The sequence below is a fragment of the Schistocerca nitens genome, chromosome 6 (genome assembly GCF_023898315.1).
Source record: "Schistocerca nitens isolate TAMUIC-IGC-003100 chromosome 6, iqSchNite1.1, whole genome shotgun sequence".
NCBI lineage: Eukaryota > Metazoa > Arthropoda > Insecta > Orthoptera > Acrididae > Schistocerca > Schistocerca nitens.
Window position 1 is genome coordinate 360,245,103 of NC_064619.1, and position 21,639 is coordinate 360,266,741.

The following is a 21,639-nucleotide window of genomic DNA, read 5'->3' on the forward strand; positions in this document are numbered from 1 at the left end:
TTATTTAGCTGGCAGTAGTGGCGCTCGCTGTATTGCAGTAGTTCGAGTAACGAAGATTTTTGTGGGGTAAGTGATTTGTGAAAGGTATAGGTTAATGTTATAGTCAGGGCCATTCTTTTGTAGGGATTTTTGAAAGTCAGATTGCGTTGCGCTAAAAATATTGTGTGTCAGGATAAGCACAGTCGTTTATAATTGTTCAAAAGGGGACGTTTCAACTGGAAGCAAGTTGCCTGTTCGGACGAGTCTCGTTTCAAATTATACCTAGCGGAAGGACGTGTACGGGTATAGAGACAACATCATGAACCCATGGGCCCCACACGTCAGCAGAGGACTGTTGAAGGTGGTGGAGCCTCTGTACTAGTGTGGGGCGTGTGCAGTTGGAGTGATATGGGACCCCTGATACGCATCGCTACGACTCTGACAGGTGCCACGTACGTACGCATCCTGTTTGATCACCTGCATCCATTCATGTCCACTGCGCATTCCAACGGACTTTGGCAATTCCAGCAGGACACTGCGACACCCCACACGTCTAGAATTGCTACAGAGGGACTCAAGAAACACTCCTCTGAGCTTAAACACTTTTCCAGACTCTCCAGACATGAACATTATTGAACATATCTGGGGTGCCTTGCAACGTGCTGTTCAGAAGAGACCTCCACCCCCTCGTACTCTTACGGATTTAGAGATAGCCCTGCTGGATTCATGGTATTGGTTCCCTCCAGCACAACTTCAGACATTAGTAGAGTCCACGTCAAGTCGTGGTTCAGCACTTCTCCGTGCTCGTGGGCCCCTATTAGGCAGGTGTACCTGTTTCTTTGGCTCTTCATTGTACTGTTAATCATGTGATGAATAATAATAATTCGATCGTCTTGAATTTTAGCATTAATCATTTGTAGTAATGTGTTTCATTTTTCCAATAGCTGCAACTCAAAGAGAATTACGGTCTACAAGCTGCTATTACATAATTGCCCAGTGATTTATGTGATGGTTAAGCGATCGATCTCTTGCAGCACCTCCCATAAAGAAATAGTCTGTGCATTGCTTTGTGGCGTCGTCACACATAATACGAAGCTGGCTCGCCAAACTCAGCTGAGTCCATCCGGAAAAGAGAATCGAAAGTCAAAACCAGATTAATAAATCAATTAGTACTCTCTGATGATTTGTGGAATGGCAACTTTTCCCTTTGAAATAACTCTTTTAGTTGTAAGTTATTGCCTGGTACCTCTGAATAGCTTCGAAGCAAAATGATCAGTATGATTGTTTTCAGGGTGGCCTTAAGCAACAGATGTTACATATAAATTATTATTGTTTTTTCCGTATTAAGCTTACAGTAATTTAAGGTAATGTTCTCACAAGATGCGTTTTGGCTTAAATTAAAAATTTAAATTTATTGTTTTGTCCGATGTTAAGTTACTGCAATTGAAAAGTAGTTTCCCACCAGAAACGTTTCTCATATATTTATAAAGGATCTTCAGTATTTACTGGTGTCTGTTTCTCTTGTTTACATGTTCTGATGTCCACTGTTTTTTCGTCGTTGATATCAGAGTTTGGAGTCGGAAAGAAAACATGTTTTCGCAAGTGCTGAGCATGGAAGAAGTGAGGCTACTATTAGATTTTTATGATAACACCTCTTGTGAAGTTTACAAAATTGAAGCAAAGTCCAAAAATTGCAAATGCCACAAAAGAGAAAGCTAGCTTGTGAAAGCCAAGAAGTCGAGAAAGGTAAATGTTTTTTCGTCTCCAACCTCCACTAACATCACAGGTAAAAGCAATTAACTTCAAAACATATAAACAATGGGGTGGGACACAGTAGCAGCTTTGAAAATACAAGTAAACACTTCTGGTGATGATCTTTCAAATTGCGTAAGCATAAGACGGGAAACAAGATAACAATTTGAAACGATGAAATGATTTTCCTTCACAAGTCATACAGATCGTCCATGCAAATGGCCCACGTGTTCAAGATGAGTATATAGTTTTCAGTAATAAGTAATGACAGACCGACTTTATAAATTTTCTGGAATTCGCTTTTGTCCGTGAGCTATCTGTATTTCAGTCAATACTTTTCAATGTTCTCATGCATCAAATTACGTGTTATCAAGAGCAGTTACACTGGCTTAGCTCGAATAATTATAAAGAGAGAATGTTTTCTTTTCCTTAATGCTCTTATTGTCAAAAATAAGGGAAATAATTAGTAGACTTACAGTGTCGTAATTTTAGTTGTAATGTATACTTTGCTTACATATAATATCTGGAGCAAACAATATTCATTCAAAGTCTTCTCCTTTATTGAAACACGTTTCACACTATGGGCAGTCAAGTAATCACGTGTCTATTACAAGCCACAGTGAATGAGAAGTTGTAGTTTTCACGATAACAACTTTACAGGAATACGGCTGCGGTTGCAGTCACAATTAGGTCATAAGTAGGAACTACAAATAGTATTTGATCATTGTATTATTCAACGCCACGTACCATCTATCGACCGACGTTTGAACGTCGTTTTTAGAATTTTTTAGCTTGGGCTATGATTGTATAATCTACCAATGATTGATGAAATGGTCCAAAAAGGTAATTTGTTTTGGGAAGAATTTTACTCTTGATCGTATACCTGGCAACATCCATGATATCTTTCGCTACAATGTGAGAGTAATACTGGATCCCCCACCCTCAAATCTTGGTTGTGTAACGTAGCTCAAGATGTACACTCCTGGAAATTGAAATAAGAACACCATGAATTCATTGTCCCAGGAAGGGGAAACTTTATTGACACATTCCTGGGGTCAGATACATCACATGATCACACTGACAGAACCACAGGCACATAGACACAGGCAACAGAGCATGCACAATGTCGGCACTAGTACAGTGTATATCCACCTTTCGCAGCAATTCAGGCTGCTATTCTCCCATGGAGACGATCGTAGAGATGCTGGATGTAGTCCTGTGGAACGGCTTGCCATGCCATTTCCACCTGGCGCCCCAGTTGGACCAGCGTTCGTGCTGGACGTGCAGACCGCGTGAGACGACGCTCCATCCAGTCCCAAACATGCTCAATGGGGGACAGGTCCGGAGATCTTGCTGGCCAGGGTAGTTGACTTACACCTTCTAGAGCACGTTGGGTGGCACAGGATACATGCGGACGTGCATTGTGCTGTTGGAACAGCAAGTTCCCTTGCCGGTCTAGGAATGGTAGAACGATGGGTTCGATGACGGTTTGGATGTACCGTGCACTATTCAGTGTCCCCTCGACGATCACCAGTGGTTTACGGCCAGTGTAGGAGATCGCTCCCCACACCATGATGCCGGGTGTTGGCCCTGTGTGCCTCGGTCGTATGCAGTCCTGATTGTGGCGCTCACCTGCACGGCGCCAAACACGCATACGACCATCATTGGCACCAAGGCAGAAGCGACTCTCATCGCTGAAGACGACATGTCTCCATTCGTCCCTCCATTCACGCCTGTCGCGACACCACTGGAGGCGGGCTGCACGATGTTGGGGCGTGAGCGGAAGACGGCCTAACGGTGTGCGGGACCGTAGCCCAGCTTCATGGAGACGGTTGCGAATGGTCCTCGCCGATACCCCAGGAGCAACAGTGTCCCTAATTTGCTGGGAAGTGGCGGTGTGGTCCCCTACGGCACTGCGTAGGATCCTATGGTCTTGGCGTGCATCCGTGCGTCGCTGCGGTCCGGTCCCAGGTCGACAGGCACGTGCACCTTCCGCTGACCACTGGCGACAACATCGATGTACTGTGGAGACCTCACGCCCCACGTGTTGAGCAATTCGGCGGTACGTCCACCCGGCCTCCCGCATGCCCACTATACGCCCTCGCTCAAAGTCCGTCAACTGCACATACGGTTCACGTCCACGCTGTCGCGGCATGCTACCAGTGTTAAAGGCTGCGATGGAGCTCTGTATGCCACGGCAAACTGGCTGACACTGACGGCGGCGGTGCACAAATGCTGCGCAGCTAGCGCCTTTCGACGGCCAACACCACGGTTCCTGGTGTGTTCGCTGTGCCGTGCGTGTGATCATTGCTTGTACAGCCCTCTCGCAGTGTCCGGAGCAAGTATGGTGGGTCTGACACACCGGTGTCAATGTGTTCTTTTTTCCATTTCCAGGAGTGTATATTACGTTGAAAGATTATGGTTTGGTCGATAGTTGCTGAACTCCAAATAAAAGTTGTAGTCATAGATTGGTCTACAACATAGCCTCATATTAATGTTCGCAACACGTTTAAACACACTTTATACGCTTTTCATCATAAAAACTAAAACTCTTATGAAACTTCAGAATATGTTGAGTAGGTAATAGACAAAAAACGCGTTTGTCTTCCTTCACTAACGATGCTAACCTAAGGTGAACTACAATGCTTTTTCGAAAATACATACAAATTGTGATATTTGGTGGTGTTATTTAATTGCTAATAGTGTGTAGTTACCGTCAACATAAATGACAAAAGACAGACTGAAGATGTTTTTCTTGGAAATGGCTGGGTATCCACATATGCAATTTTTAGTGCAGTTTTGTGGAAGCAATTGGTCCATAAAAATAACAATTTATTTCAGAGAAGGTCATAAACGTCACCATAGGCAGCTATAAATTGCTATGGACGTTATAAAGCCAGTTTTCATGCCTCTGTCTGACAGAGAGCTTTTACAGGGATGCCTCTATTGTAGAACATCCATGGTCCAGTCACATTAGTGTGACCACCTGTCAAAAGCCTGAATAACCACCTTCAGCAACACAGACGCGAAGGAAGAGAGTGAACGATGTCCTGGAAGGTACTAACGGTGACGTAGAGTAATGTCGACTTCAGTGTTGTGACCAGCAAAGCTAGATTTCTCGGCTCAGTAGCCATAGTGCGAACAGCCTGATCGAAGTGGTCCCATAGATTCGAGTGGATTTAAATCTGGGAAAGTTGGTGGCCAGAAGAGTGTGGTAAACCCATCCTCTTGCTCTTTCAACCATGCGTGTTCGCTGCGAGTTGTACGACATATTTCATTGTCCTGCAGGTAGAAGCCATTGTGCCGTGGAAAGAGAAACTGTATCTAGGATTTATGAGGATCCACTGGGCCTTCCAGGATGACAAGATCACCTAAAGACCATAACGTCCTTCCTGCGGCTTGGAACCTTCCGGAAATTGTTACAGTGACGTACAGGCCAAAGACCACCGGTCCGCTGGGGCAAAAAACGTGATTCTTGCGAGACGTCGATCTGGTGCCACTCAGTGAACGCCCAGTTGCGGTAGTGTCGTGTACATTCTAGACATCAACGACGATGAACAGCATCCAGCATGGGTGTGTAAACCTGGTGCCTTATATGGAGGCACATACGCAGCCACGTCCATTAAACAGTCGTTGGGGGGACACTGTTGAAGGCCCCTTTCTTCAACTGGGTGTTCAGTTGCTTAAAAGTAGCACGATTGTTTTCCAAATACATCTCTACAGCCGTCGCTCACCCGTGTATTCCATGGCCCGTGGTTCACCAGAGTTGCCCCAGTGGAGGTTTAGGATAGCTCCATTTTCCATATACAGTATATCTTAACCACGATGGCTCGTGAAAAGTTTAAATAATTGGTCGTTTCGGAAATGCTTCCAGCCTTTTCCCACAAGCCAACGATCATGCCCTTTTGAACATCAGATAAATCGGTCCTTTTCCGCATTATATCAACTACTGCATTGTTTTCCGCTTCCTCCCGAAACATTTTATATATCGCTCGCTGCTGCGGCTGCCACCTGTGGTCTATGAGTAGTTATTGCACGTTGACGTTCAGCATAGCCTGTGGTGTTAAGAATTTGATTTGACCATGCAGAATAAAAACAGAAGTGTAAGTAATGCAATATAAGACCATTTTATTCTGCGTTCATACGTCAGTATTTTTCCCAGTGCCAGGGATGGCAATGTATCGAGACAGGTCAGGCAAATCAATAAATAAGCTACAATGTAACTTTGGGGGCGGGGGAGAGGGGGGATATATCTGGTGACTCTGAAAAGCCAGCACATGAACAGAATTACATTAACTATAAAGTAAAAACTTCGGTGCTCAATTATATTGCACTTGTTTTTTGTATGTGTGAGCAGCTTTTCTCAAAAATATAAAATTTAAAGATTTAAATTTTTCGTATATGGCGCTTCTATAATGTCTAAAAGTAATTTATAACATAGCTATTATTACCTTGTTATTTAAAACTGCAAGGTACTACAAAAGAGATAGTTTAAGTTTGTTTTCACTAATAGTACATTCAAAGTTGCTAAACAGTTTGATTCAAAATATGTAATGTATCAGTAAAATGAAATCAACAGTAAAGCATCAGATGTATATACTTTTTCTTTCCTTATTGTCTTGTATAAACCAATGGAAAATGAAAGCCTGCATGGTGGAAGGTGTGTAGGCAGGAAACATTAAAATTAAAATTATGGTTTATTTATCAATCTGTTCCAGTTACATACAAGAAGTATCCTATCCTGAAATAGAATACACTTATAAGCCAAAACATTATCGGCACTGCCCACGGTAGTATAAGTATGTACGCGGAACAGACACGGACGGGGGATCACCTTAGCGAAGATATGGGCTCAAAAAGGGGAAATCTATTAAGACAAGCGATTTTTTACAAAGGACAGATTATTATTACGCAAGGCTTGTAAACGAGTATCTCGGAGATGACGAGGCTGGTCGAATGTCCACGTTCCACTGTGGTGAGTGTCTACGAAAATAGGTAGAAGGACAGTGAAACCACCAATAAGCGATAAATGGTTGGACGTCAACAAATCTTCACAGAACGATGTGGGTTTTGGGGGCTTTTCTGCTCTGTAAAGTAGCATAGCTTGTGATCTGTGGCGTCTCTGCCGAAGGATGACACTACTAGAGCACGCACAAATATTTCAGAGCACACCATTAATGGTGCACAGTAGAGCACGGAGCGCCGCAGCAGATCACCCCTACGTGTTCACAAGTTGAACCAACGACATCGTCAGTTACGATTGCAGTGGGCGCGGAACCATCGGAATTCGACTGCCGATCAATGGAGATGTGGTGTCACCGCCAGACACCACACTTGCTAGGTGGTAGCCTTTAAATCGTCCGCGGTCCGCTAGTATACGTCGGACCCGCGTGTCGCCACTGTCAGTGATTGCAGACCGAGCGCCGCCACACGGAAGGTCTAGAGAGACGTCCTAGCACTCGCCCAGTTGTACAGCAGACTTTGATAGCGATGCTATACTGACAAACTACGCTCTCATTTGCCGAGACGATAGTTAGCATAGCCTTCAGCTACGTTATTTGCTACGACCTAGCAAGGCGCCATTACCAGTTTATATTGAGATTGTAATTATGTATCATCAAGAGCGATGTTCTCCAATTATGGATTAAAGTTAAGTATTCCAGAAGCTATGTACTATTTTTGGCTACTATAATTACATTACCCTGTTCCAGACCTCACGCCAGTCTGCGTGAGCTTAAACGCGTGCATTTTGGCCTCCTCTAGCAACACGGTGTTGGCTCTTCTGCCAACACATCACATGGCGACGAGTCTTCTTTATATTGCACTAATTTACTTGTGTCATGGCTTCGCCACAATCTCCAGATGTACTGTCCGAATTTTATCGCTTGCAGAATCAGCAGACGCAGGCCTTATTGGATGCCCTTGGACAGCTTGTCCACGGTCAACGTGCAATGCAAAACGATGCGGCAGCTGCTGCTCCACCGCTACCTCTGCCACAACACGCTGTTGCACCACCTTTTCGTCCTTTTGATGCTGCACTGGAAAGCTGGACGGAGTGGGCACGCCAATTTGGATTCCATCTCGCCGCCTACAGAATTCAAGGTATTGAGCGGCAGCCTTTTTTGCTTTCTTGTGTAGGAGTGTCCACCTACCGTGTGATAGTGAAATTGTTTCCCCGACGCGACGTAGCAACTCGGTCCTACGACGAAGTTTTGTCTGCATTAGATGCATATTTCAAAGAATCAGTCAATGTAGTTGCAAAAAGGTATACTTTCTTTCGTACAAAACGTACGGCCGGTCAGACTAATAGGAAGTGGGTTGCAACTTTGCAAGGCCTTACTAGGGATTGTGCTTTTGAGTGTGAATGTCGACTCCCTTAATCAGATACTATGGTACGTGATGCAATTGTGCAGAACGATTCTAATGTTCGTATAAGGGAACAGATTTTGAAACTAGTCAATCCCTCCCTGCAACACGTGATGGACATATTGGATAGGCTAGACACACTTGACTTTGCTCAGAAATCGTTTCAGACTTCGCCAGCTGTGTGTCACATTAACCGGCCCGCCTGGCGAGCTACACAGAACAGTAAACAGCCCTCGCGCCCGTCCGCGCAGCTGCCGCCACGCTCTCCAAAACGTGTGCCGCGCAAGCAAGCAAATACAGTGCTAAAATCATGCCCGCGGTGTGCTACTAGACATTCGCGTGAGAATTGCCCATCACGCCAAGCTATTTGCTTTTTCTGTAATAAAAAAGGGCATGTTCGAAGTGTTTGCCAGAAAAAGCTCAGATCGGACACTCACAACCATTCCAGGCCCTTTGCTTCGCGCCGGAATCGGAATCGAACCACGAATACTCAGGCTCGTGCACCTTCGCCCATGGAAATTCATGTAGTTAATTCCACTCCGCCCAGTGCCCCTCTTTCTAACAGTGATGTGTTCGTCCCGCAAATAGTGTGCGTCGATATCGACGGAAATCCCGTCAAGTCGCAAGTGATTCTGTACCAGTTTCAGTTCATGTTGCACGAGACAGTCGCTCTTGTCGTCAGCAGGACAATGAACTTTTTGTAGATTTGGTCATTAATGGCAACGTGATCCCACTCTAGCTCGATACCGGAGCTGCAGTTTCATTGATCAATAAAGACACGTACAAACAACTGGGCACACCTCCATTGTGTGCTGCAAATGTTAAGTAACATAGTTATTCTGGACAAGCTATCCCACTGTTAGGACAGTGCAGCCTTCTTGCAACATACAAGGGACAAACAAAACTTGTGTCATTTTACGTACTTCGTTCTTCTTCTGCAGTGAACTTGTTTGGTTTCGATTTATTTCAGTTGTTTAACTTGTCTATAGTCAATCAGGTTCTATCAGTGAACCAGACTGTGCCTTCAGACAGTGTTTCTCGTCTATGTGAAGAATTTGCAGACATTTTTGCACCGGGCCTCGGTTGCGCTAAGAACTATAAAGCACATTTGAAACTGAAAGTGAACGCGCAACCGAAATTTTTCAGAGCGCGCAATGTTCCCCACGCATTGCGTGATGAGGTCGCAAGAACATTACACGATCTGGAATCACAAGGTGTAATTGAACGTGTGCAGGCTTCTCTCTGGGCCTCACCCTTAGTAATTTTGCCAAAACCTTCCGGAAAATTGAGATTTTGTGTGGACTTCAAAGCTACAGTGAATCCACAATTAGTGATTGAAACTTATCCTTTACCCCACCCGGAAGATCTTTCTGACAAACTGTGTCTGGGTAAATATTTTTCGAAGTTGGACCTAGCAGATGCGTACTTGCAAATACCAGTGGACGAAGAATCCCAGCGCGTCTTGGTGGTTAACACACATCTTGGTTTGTATCGATTCAAAAGACTGCCATTCGGGTGTGCATCCGCCCCTGCATTGTTTCAGCAATATCTGCAAACGATTTGTGCCTCGGTCCCTACTGCAGTAAACTATCTGGACGATATTGTGATCTCTGGAAAGACAGAAGACGAACATTTAGCCAATCTCAGAACATTATTTCAGGTCTTGCGACAAAATGGTCTTCGCTTGCGGAATGACAAATGTGTGTGTTTTGGTCGTGACTTACCATATCTGGGACATGTAATCAATGCCCAAGGCATACATCCCAGTCCAGAGCACCTCCGTGCCGTACAGGACTTGCCTTCGCCGCAGAATTTGAAGCAGCTACAGAGTGTGATGGGAAAAATCAATTACTACCATAAATATGTGCGCCGCGCCTCTTCCATTTCAGCTCCGCTTCATCGCTTACGCCGTAAAGGTGTTCCGTTCGTCTGGACGACGGAATGCGAACGCGCCTTTCGCCAGTTGAAATCGGCGTTGCTTTCAAATACTTGACTTACGCCATTCGATCCCCAGAAACCCCTTTTGTTGATGGTAGATGCATCGGATTTTGGGATCGGTGCTGTGCTTGCGCACAAAGATGGATCGCATGATCGCCCTATTGCCTTTGCGTCCAAATTGCTCTCGCCTGCGCAAAGAAATTATTCACAGATCGAGAAAGAAGCTTTGGCTCTCTTATTTGGTGTTACTAAGTTTCATGATTTCTTGTATGGTCGTCACTTTACCATCATCACAGACCACAAACCTTTGACATCGCTTTTACATCCGAACAAGCCCGTACCTCCACGTACAGCGCAGAAATTCATTCGCTGGTCTATTTTCCTCTCGCAGTACCGCTACGATATCTTGTATCGGTCCACTGCTAAGCCCGGAAACGCCGATGCGTTGTCCCATTTGCCTGTTGCTGAGTATAGAGCATTCGATTCTTCCGAACTTGCTTGCGTGTTCATTGATGCAGAAACCGATGACGTGGTCGAATCGTTTCCGATTGATTTTCGTCGTGTAGCTACATCCACAGCTGCTGACCCGGTCCTAGCTACCGTTTTGCGTTTTGTTGCTACGCAATGGCCCTTGTCAAAGTCACGGATCGAGGATCCGTTGGTTCGCCGATTTTTTGCTCACAAGGAGAGACTTTTTGTACGATGTGGTGTTTTGCTGTTGCGTTCTGATAATGATCAGTCCCGGGTCGTGGTCCCACGTTCGTTACAGACCTCTGTCTTATGGCTTCTCCACCAAGGACATTGGGGTATAGTGCGAACGAAACAACTTGTTCGTCAGCACTGCACTTGGTTCGGAATCGACGCTGCGATTACGAATATTTGCTCTTCTTGCATGGCGTGCACCGAACAAAAATCCGCACCACCGCGGAAATTCTTTGCATGGCCAAGAGCCACTTCCCCTTGGCAACGCTTACACATCGATTTTGCTGGTCCATTCTGGAATGCTCGATGGTTGGGTATGGTAGATTCATTTAGTAATTTTCCTTTAATTGTCAGGATGTCTTCCACGACATCATCTGCCACCATCCAAGCGTTATCCGCTATCTTTTGCTTTGAAGGTCTTCCACAGACTATTGTTTCCGACAATGGCTCACAATTCATGTCCGCAGAATTTGGGTCATTCTGCAAGGCCAATGGTATTCAACATCTGACACCCGCGCCGTTTTCGCCTCAGTCAAACGGTGCCGCTGAACGATTGGTCCGGACTTTCCAGTCACAGATGTTGAAGTTGAAAGAGTCGCATTCTCGGGAGGACGCGTTATTGCTCTTTTTGTCCTCGTATCGCTCTCAGACCCGAGATGGTCGCTCGCCGGCTGAGTTGCTCCACGGTCGTCCACGTCGAACCTTGATGTCTTTGCTACATCCGCCGCAGCAGGTTCGTGTGCAGCGGCAGACACCTGCTTTTGTCCCAGGTGACGTTGTATACTATCGCAACTATCGAGGTTCACGGCGTTGGCTCGCAGGGCGCATTCTTCGCTGCCTCGGCCGCGCGATGTATTTGGTTTTGGGGTCCTCTGGTGAGGTGCGTCCGCATCTCAATCAGCTGCGCCTCTATCGTCGCACGGGTTCTGCCGCCCCCCGTCTGCTTTCAGCGACGGTGCCGTCCGGTCAGCGCCCTGGGGACCCATCTACTGGCTCGCCTCATCCCCAGGTGTTACCGACGATGCCTTCCATTTTGCCCCATGGCGACGCGCCGCCGCCGCCGCCTGTTCTCCCGCCGGCGACGCCCGCAGTGGACGCGTCGCTGCAACCGCCCAGCGCCTCCCTGGGTCACGCGCCGCCGATCGCTTCCCGTGACCAGCTGTCATCCGACATGGAACTCTTGACCGCTCCGGACCGGCTGTCGTCTTCGCCCGTCGGGTGCCCCGTTCTGATGGAGGTCGACCCTTCGGCCCCTCCTGTCTCTCTGCGGGCGCATACACCGCATGTTGGCGTGCACCCTGGACTAGGTTTTCAGGCGCTTCCTAGCTCCCCTCGGACCGAATGGCCGGGTGCGGGTGGCATAGCCTCGCCTGTTGTTAGGCTCCCCACCTCGTCGCATACGTCAACATGGGGTCCTCCCCACGGCGGGCGGAAGCCTTATAACACAACCGTTCGCCGATTTGCGGGGGAGGAATGTGGTGTCACCGCCAGACACTACACTTGCTAGGTGGTAGCCTTTAAATCGGCCGCGGTCCGCTAGTATACGTCGGACAAGCGTGTCGCCACTGTCAGTGATTGCAGACCGAGCGCCGCCACACGGCAGGTCTAGAGAGACGTCCTAGCACTCGCACAGTTGTACAGCAGTCTTTGCTAGCAATGCTATACTGACAAACTCATTTGCTCTCATCGCTCTCATTTGCCGAGACGATAGTTAGCATAGCCCTCTGCTACGTCATTTGCTATGACCTAGCAAGGCGCCATTACCAGTCTATATTGAGATTGTAATTATGTATCATCAAGAGCGATGTTCTCCAATTATGGATTAAAGTTAAGTATTCCAGAAGCTATGTACTATTTTTGGCTACTATAATTACATTACCCTGTTCCAGAACTCACGCCAGTCTGCGTGAGCTTAAACGCGTGCATTTCGGCCTCCTCTAGCAACACGGTGTTGGCTCTTCTGCCAACACATCAGGAGACGTGTCGGCTCTTCAGGTGAACCACATTTTTGCTACATTAAGTCGATGGTCGTCTACTCAAAAGCAGTCATCGAGGTGAACTGCTGTTCAAAACGTGCAGCGCCCCACGGACGCTGGCTGGTGGGAACAGTATTATGCTAAGGGAGAATTCTCCTTCGCTTGCATGGGACCTGTGATAGTAATCGAAGAGACGCTGATAGTTTGGAATAACCTGCATCCCTTCATGCCTTAGTCTTCCCGACGGAGATGTCATCTTTCAACAGTCCGGGTCTCGGAGTCAGAACAGAGCTACAATGGTTTGAAGAGCATTATAGTGAACTTACACTGATGTCTCGCCTGATTTAAATCCTATGAAACCCATCAGGGTTACTATTGGGTGCCACCACCGGTACGAAAATCATCAGCCAGTTATTTACACGAGTTACATGATAAGTGCGTAGACATCTAATGTCACATACCTCCACAAACCTAGAGACAAACTGTTGGACCCCTGATACGCAGGATTAGTGACGCATTTCGTTCCAAAGAGGTACTCATAGTATTTTGGGTCATCAGTGTCTGTTTCATTGCTACAGAACTCAAACTGAAAGCACCATCATAATGTTTTTGATTAAATTATATTATAATCCTGCTATTGGCTGTTCATTTTCAATTATTCGCTTTTTCTTCTTGAGCCTTCACGTCTGCCCTCATTTCTTTAAAAGTAAGAAAGACAGTCATGGAATAACAGTTGAATTGCACATGGTTTGAAGCGTGGTTTTTATAGGGGGCATGTAAAGATTATTCTGCCTTTGCGTCCTAAATTTGTGTTTCCCGAAGAACATCATCCGTCTGGAAGTGAATTTGGGCATAACTAGAAATAAGAAACAATAATTAATTGGAACTAAACAACCAGGTATTTTACGCGAGGTTTTTATTCTTCTTAACAGATTTATCAGAACACTGTAAGAGTTGTTAATGAATTATGATGAAATCCTTTTCTTCTGGTATTAGTATTGCGACTGTGTAATTGCTCAATATATATTAAGTTACTGTTCTAAAGTAAGAACTCAAGACTCCCAGCTAAGAGACAGCTACTCAAGTGTGGAACGTGGGGAAAGAACAGTCACTCCATGACACAATGCAACTTCACAAACTGCCGTGATTTATCAAAATGCAACATGGCAATAAACTATCCTGTTTAAATATGAACTGTTTTAAATGATAATATTCTTTTAACGTATGTCTGTGAGGTCCTTTTGCATACCTGTGTTTCAACTATCCTTTCATAATCAATATCTTAATCCATACACCAAAAGCGGCAACGTTAACAAAGTTAAAACATTGCAACTTACGGGCTGAATATTAGCACATAGATATTTTCGAACAATTATATGTACTAAGGTGGGGCTGTAGAGCGCTTACTTGCATATCGCACTTCATTCGCATTATTAGCAACAAATGCTGAAGAGGAAATGTAGTTCCATGTAACTGAAAAGAAGCTAATTTTCTTGAAGTAAAAGCTCCATGACATTCTGTTACCAGATTTACACAAATTTTTAACGCCTCTGTCTGCCTAATAACGAATTTACATAACGTTAACAAGCTGATAGGGGAGTCGCTACGACAAGAAAAAGAATCATAATAAACTGTACTCTGCGTCGTTAAAATAAACCTCTTTTAAAAATTTAACCCAAACGAAAACTGCTGCTCTAACTTGAAGAAGGAGTAAAGCTATTCCTGAGGATACCCATTTCTTCCCACTAATTTATCCTCCAAACACTTAAGTACAGTACCTCTTTGGCCTCCGTCGTAATTTCTGCTATACTTCGACACGGTTTTCCTACAGTCCACGGTTCACTACCATACAATGCTGTGCTCCAAACGTACATTCTCAGAAATTTATTCCTTAGATTAAGGCCTAGGTTTGATACTAGTAGACATCTCTTGGTTAGGAATACACTTTTTTCCGGTGCTAGTCTGCTTTTGAAGTTATCCTTGCTCCGTCCGTCATTGGTTATTTTGCTGCCTAGGTTGCAGAATTCCTAACTTATCTACTTCGTGACCATCAATCCCAATGTTAAGTTTCTCACTGTTCTCATTTCTGCTACTTCTCATTATTCTCATCTTTCTTCGATTTAGTCTGTCCATGTTTTGTACTCATTACATTCTTCATTCCATTCAGCTGATCTTGTAATTCATCTTCAGTTTCACTCAGGATAGCAACGTATTTGCAAATCGTGTAATTGATATCTTTTCACCTTCAATACCTTCCTTCAATTTTAATTCCACTCTTGAACCTTTCTTTTATTTCCAGCATCGCTTCTTCGATGTACAGATTGAACACAAGGGAGGGGGGCGACGACTACATCCCTGTCTTACACCATTTTTAATACGAGCTCTTCGTTCTTGGTCGTCCATTCTTATTATTATCTCTTTGCTCTTGTACATGTTGTATATTACCTGTCTCTCTCTCTCTCTCTCTCTCTACAGCTTACTCCTACTTTTCTCAGAGTTTCGAACATCATGGACGATTTTACATTGTCGAACGCTTTTTCCAGATCGACGAATCTTATGAACCTGTCTTGATTTTTCTTTAGTCTTGCTTCAATTATCAACCGCAAACCAAGTACTGCCTCCCTGAAATCCCATGAAAATTTTTGTACCTCCTTTCCATATGCATTAGCTGAAATATTTCTTCTGTTACCCATGGTTTCTTCTCAGTTACCTTCTTTGCTCATATGTTTTTCTTTCCAACTTCTGTGATTGCCCTTTTTAGAGATGTCCACTCCTCTTCAACTGTACTGCCTACAGAGGTATTCCTTATTGCTGAATCTATAACCTTAGAGAATTTCAAGCATGTCTCGTCATCCCTTGGTATTTCTGTATCCCACTTATTTGCTTATTGATTCCTCCTGACTAATGTCTTGAACTTCAGCCTTCTCTTCATCCCTACTACATTGTGATCTGAGTATAAGTCTGCTCCGGGATATGCCTTACAATCCAGTATCTCATTTCGAAATTTCTGACCATGATGTAAACTAAGTGACGTTTTCCCGTATTCTCCTGTAACCTTTCTTCTACTCCTTTCCCGAAAACTGCATTCCAGTTCCCCATGACTATTAGATTTTCACCTCCCTTTACCTACTGTGTTACCCTTCCTGTATCCTCACATACTTTCTCTATCTCTTCATCTTCTACTTGGCATGTATACCTGAAATATCGCTGTCGGTGTTGATTTGCTGTCGCTTCTGATAAGAACAACCCAATCACTGTTCAGAGCAACACATTCTCTGCCCAACCATTCTATTCATTACGAATCCTACTCCCATCATGTCATTTGCTGTGGCTGTTACCCTACACTCATCTTACCAGATATCCTTGCCTTCTTTCCATATCACTTTCAGATTTTCTAGCTTCCCTACCACAACAAATTTCTGATATTCCACTCTCCGACTCGTACAACGTAATCCTTTGGTTGATAACTCAGTCATTTCCTCATCATCAACTCCCCTTTGACAGTCCCCCCCCCCTTCCCCAGAGGTCCCAATGGGGGACCATTCCCGAATCTTTTGCCAGTGGAGAGATCAGCATGACACTTCTTCAATCACGGGCCACATGTCCTGTGGATGAACGTTACGTGTCATTAATACAGTGCTTTCCACTGCCTTCTGCATCCTCATGTCGTTGATAGTTGCTGATTCTTCCGCATTTAGGGGCAGTTCCCACCCCAAGGAGGAGAGAGTGCCCTGAACAACTGTCCACTCCTCCGTACTCTTTGACAAGGATGTTGGCACAATGAGGGTGACTTCTTATGCCGGAAGTCTCCAGCCGCAAGTGTTGATTATTAATCAAAATTTAGGCTGTGTTGGCTTTAGAACCCGGGACCGAGGGCGCTTTGATTACTAATGAATGATGCTACCTTGCCTGCTTACACTTCTATATTTTTTGGGTATTTTAGTTAAATGTGAGTGTATAAACTCTTATTGACTTTTTTACATGTAACATTAGAATTTGAGTATGCGCTGATAGTGCTCAATATGGATGATTCCCAAACTGCACATAGTGAACGAAGATATCAACCTTTAGTTATATTATTTTTACAGATTGGACTTTAACTTCTATGGCACGTATACATCAAATAAGAGCCTGAAATTCAATTAAAATCCATAGATATTTTCCAGTTTTATTATCTTATGTATATTCTGTAAGATTTTTTTTATTTTTTTGCAGTATTCAAGCAGACGTTTTGTAAGCATGAATATTAATGGAATTGCTAGCAATTGTATCTCCCGTTTCATTTTGTGATTTGAGTGGAGGAGGTTGTTGCACTGAACATAGTTTCAAAGGACAGTACAGCCAGTACAATTATTCTTTAATCGACGATCTCGAGGTGAAGGTGACTTCCACATGGCGTCAGCAAGGAGATCAGAAGATATGATATTGATGTATTTGTGGTGATGGACTTCCTTGTCATCGGACAAGTGTGTGTGATACTGGGTGCTGGCATGGACCATCAGAGAAGCACAAGGAAGGACTGTGGGAGCACTATTCAGGAGTAGTGGACATATAGCATTCGTAAGTACTGAATTTAAACAAATTATTTTCGAAAAGAAACGGATGAAGAACCTGAAGACACGGATATAGTAGTCGCGGTATAGGAAACTCATCCCAATGACATCGTAAGTGCTCCAAGAACTTGAATTTGATTACAAACATGAGATGTTAACAAAGAAATTTTCCACGGATCTCTACCCCCCCCCCCCTCCCCATCTAGTCAAGGTGCCAGATTGACTTCTGATCTTTCCGAATTTCTCAGCGAAAACTGTTTAGGAATTTAGGAATTCATAAGCAAACTCACAGTGTGTCTCTCCCGAACACTGCACAGAATTATCCACATTATTTTAAATCAAGTAACTCAGTCATTCCTGTACGGCTTCACAAATGATGTCCAGGATGTAGTATTTATCAAGTTACAATTTATCGACCGAGGTCCACAGTTCGTACGCACTGAACTGTTAAACTTCTCATGACATTTACAAATGAGTGTTCATGAGTGTAAGTCACTTCCTGAACTCTAGAGTCAAGCGTCACACTCACGTACAAATAAATCAACAATCATAACTGCTGTAGTCTTATTTGTAGTTCATCAAAATTTTCTCTTCCATTCACAAAACTTACAACATCTGAATCACTTCTCTCGATGACACCGAAGGAGAAGATAGTTTCTTGTAATATAAAATGTCACTATCATCAAACTATATAATCCTCCATAAGTTACTATTGGATTGATGCTAAGCCTATATCACCCATAATTTCAGCTTGTGTGTTTGAACATTAATCACAAGGACCTATTATCAATAATAAACTAAGACTCTACAACTAAAAAAAAATCGAAACCTCTGCCACAGGGGAAGACAACTACTGTACATTCATACCCACCTCAGGCCAGATGTACCTGACATGGTGACAATATCTCGTACCCACCCCAACAGGACAGCTCATACCTGTACCAAGCTCAGTAAGCTAAATAACATGATAAACACAATCCAGTAATAAAATGACTAATGAAGACTGACAAAGGAAGGTGGTAGAACTAGTTATACGAACACCATTCGAATAGTGGCTCTTACCACATTGCATTAATGGTAGCTGCACACACAGTGAATTCAGTCTCATTATAGTTTGATTATGTTGTTATTGTCTACTTAGACATGTCCTAACAGAACTAACAAGGAAAGCTTCCAACTATAGTAAGATCCAAGTGAGCACAAGGTACTACTAAAGCTGTTAGGAACAAGAATCCGAATATTCTGTACCTTAATATAAACTCATGCATTAAATAAACAACTGCAAACAAGTATTCAAATAATCATTTGCAAGGCATCACATTCTTAAGAAACGTACCTGCTCAGTGAAATTACGTATCATTTAATACACACGATATAGCGTCACAACTTCTCTTAAAAGCACGTAATATCAGCTTATATTACACATCTACATAGGTTCCCAAAAATGTTGTCACTGATCATGAAGTATTTCTTCAGATCTTGATGAGTGACATTTAAGCTTGTTACTCTGTGGATAGGCCAATAAACAGGGTCCTCGTTTGGGAATCCTTACTACACTGAATGGGCCTGTATATGGAAGTAGCACTTCTTATTAAGGAAGGACGATTGAAGAAAGTTCCATATAAAGAGCATATCACTAGTTACGTATTCCTGTATCTTGCTAAACTTCTGCCAGAGTTGCGTTTCCTCTTGATCAGTTTGTCTGTCAGGTTGACTAACGACTGACAAACCATTGTTCTCAGTCATTCACACAGTTTTAATCTGCCAGGAAGTTTCTACTATACGTATTGCTGATAACTGTGAAATGACGTTGTTATCAAACGATGAAGGTTCGATTGTGGTAACAAAATGATTAACGTCTTTGCCGATTTAATCCCCCATGAGAATAAACACATTTTAAATGAATGATGTATACGTCCGTACCACTTGAACACCAACAAAATTCCAGATAGCAGTCAGCAGGCGCCACATAACTCTGACTCGTGCTCACGTCCAACAGCAGCGCATGCATTACGCTCAAGTGTAGTTTACATAATAGTACAAGGTTCGCGTACATGAATACTTCAGCACCACACACACACAAGGATTCCATTTCATATCTTCATGATTTCGGTTAATGGAATGTAAGAAACCACAGATCTAGACACTTGTGTATTAAGCTTAGCGTTTATGTCATCACCCACACTGTTTCGCCAAAAGAAATGACTCGTGCAGTTACATATGTCAGTCTTTCAACCCTGTCTTTTCACACATTGCTCGTAACACAGCAGTTTTTTATATCATAACGTTTCAAGACTGTCAAAATCGATCAAGTAATTATTTACACAATGGACGATCAGGAGTATGCAAATAACACAAATAACACTACCGGTTACCACTACAGTAACAAGTAACAAATAACGTTGCTGTTATGTAAGGAGTTTAGTTTCCACAGTGATCGCGTGCCAATATTCAACATATTTGGCTATTTTTCTTTACTCGAAAGATTACTCTGATATGGAGCAGCAGTTGAGCTAGCGGAAATCAAATAAGCGTTATGGTAGCAAAGAATAACGGTCCCCAGCCTAATTAAGCAATTACTCGGTTCATCATGAAAGTTAAGTACTGTACATGGCTTTTCTTGTTAGTAAAATCTATTTTTCGGATAGGACGCGAAACAGGAGCATAGTCTAGCAAACGTAGGGAAAGTAGTTTATCATGAAAAGTATAGATATCAGAATGAAATACTCAGGCAATAAACTGCCTCTCGGTAACATATACTGTCTGTATTCAAAGAAACAAATCTAATGTCCATTGCAAAATTCAATTATTAAGGGAGGAGCACAACTAACTGGGCCGTGAAGAGGTTTTACCTATCAACTATTGAAAAACAGTGACACAGAAATAATCTTTGAATTTTTGTACTGACTGAGATCATTATAATTTGTTTTGAAAGGGTGCACATACTTATTTCAATTAAGTACAGCATGAGAGAAGCATGGGGCCCCTGAATGTATTGTGATCTGAAGAAGATGTAACCAATTAATATTCCAAGAACACAAAATCTGTTACAATCATTAATGCATGTTATAAGCACTTTCACTTTAATAATGATTATAAGACTGGCTTAGCACTTAGTATGGACATCTGGAAACTGTTAAAGCTATTAGCAGGAATGAGAAATAAACATTTCTGGTACGACATAATAAGGATACACATCTAAACAAAAATATATGAGTAATAACACTTTGACAAACCAGTAAAAGAGGCTTTCATCTTGCTGGCGCTGTAATGGTTAATAATCACTCTTTGTGATGACTATTTTATTTAGCTGCTGTGAATACAAATTTAAGATTTCAGCAAGATTGAAATTTGAGCGAAATAATTAGCTTTTTTTCCTTGCATTCACACTTTTACAAAAAATATAACTATTCAACAATGCACGTAGAGTATTTCAGAAACATAAATAACTGCCCTTAAGAAATTTCCTACTCCTCCAAAGGTAAATAGTTTTATTGGAGCAATAAATTCTCCGCAGTTCAATATTTTAGGTCACCCCCACTTATTGCATCACGGGACACAGTTTACAACCCCCCCCCCCCTTATACACACTAACAGACATGGCATCAAAACTAAACACGAGCAATATTAATATAGTATAGTGGCTTTTCTACCTGCCACAGGGGATTCCAACTTCTATCATTTACATAACAGCTGTGGATTTCGTGACTGAGGGGAAAAAACACAATATGAATAATGGGTCCAGATCGCCGACAAGAACTAAACTTAATTGAGACTAAGAAACAAAATACAACTGCTACTCCGAACGTGAGTGTGCACTACGCAGATCAGTATAGCTAATCAGTGACGCCCTAGAAAGTACAAAAGCGTAAGCCCTGACCTTACTGTAGTGTGTCCTATGAGGTTATCAGTAACACTGCATGTGGATGTTTGTGGGTGGACAAGGTCCATGGTGATAGTGCCCTTTGAGACGGTGAGCTTGGAGGTGAGTCGGAGACATAGTCCCACAAAGCAATAAACTAAGATGGACCCCGATGGAGGGAGCATTCTGCGCGACAGGCGTAGAGCATGGAATGTAGAGTTTGCTTGGCAGAAGTTCTCCGACTGATGTATTACAAAGCATGGCCGGAGTAGAAACTAGGGCGTAGAGTATATTCAGTGAAAGAACTCCGATAGAGGAACAGAAAGGCGCGATAGACATAAAGCACATAATGTGAACTGACTGCGGTAACCAAGCAGTGACCTAAATCCACGTCCAGTGAAAAAGTCCTGGTGTAGCTACATGACTCACAGAAGCGAGATATAGCTGTAATGGCCAATGGTGGCACTGTTTGCGGCGATGCTTCTGCCTCTGGCGACGCCTCACAGTATCA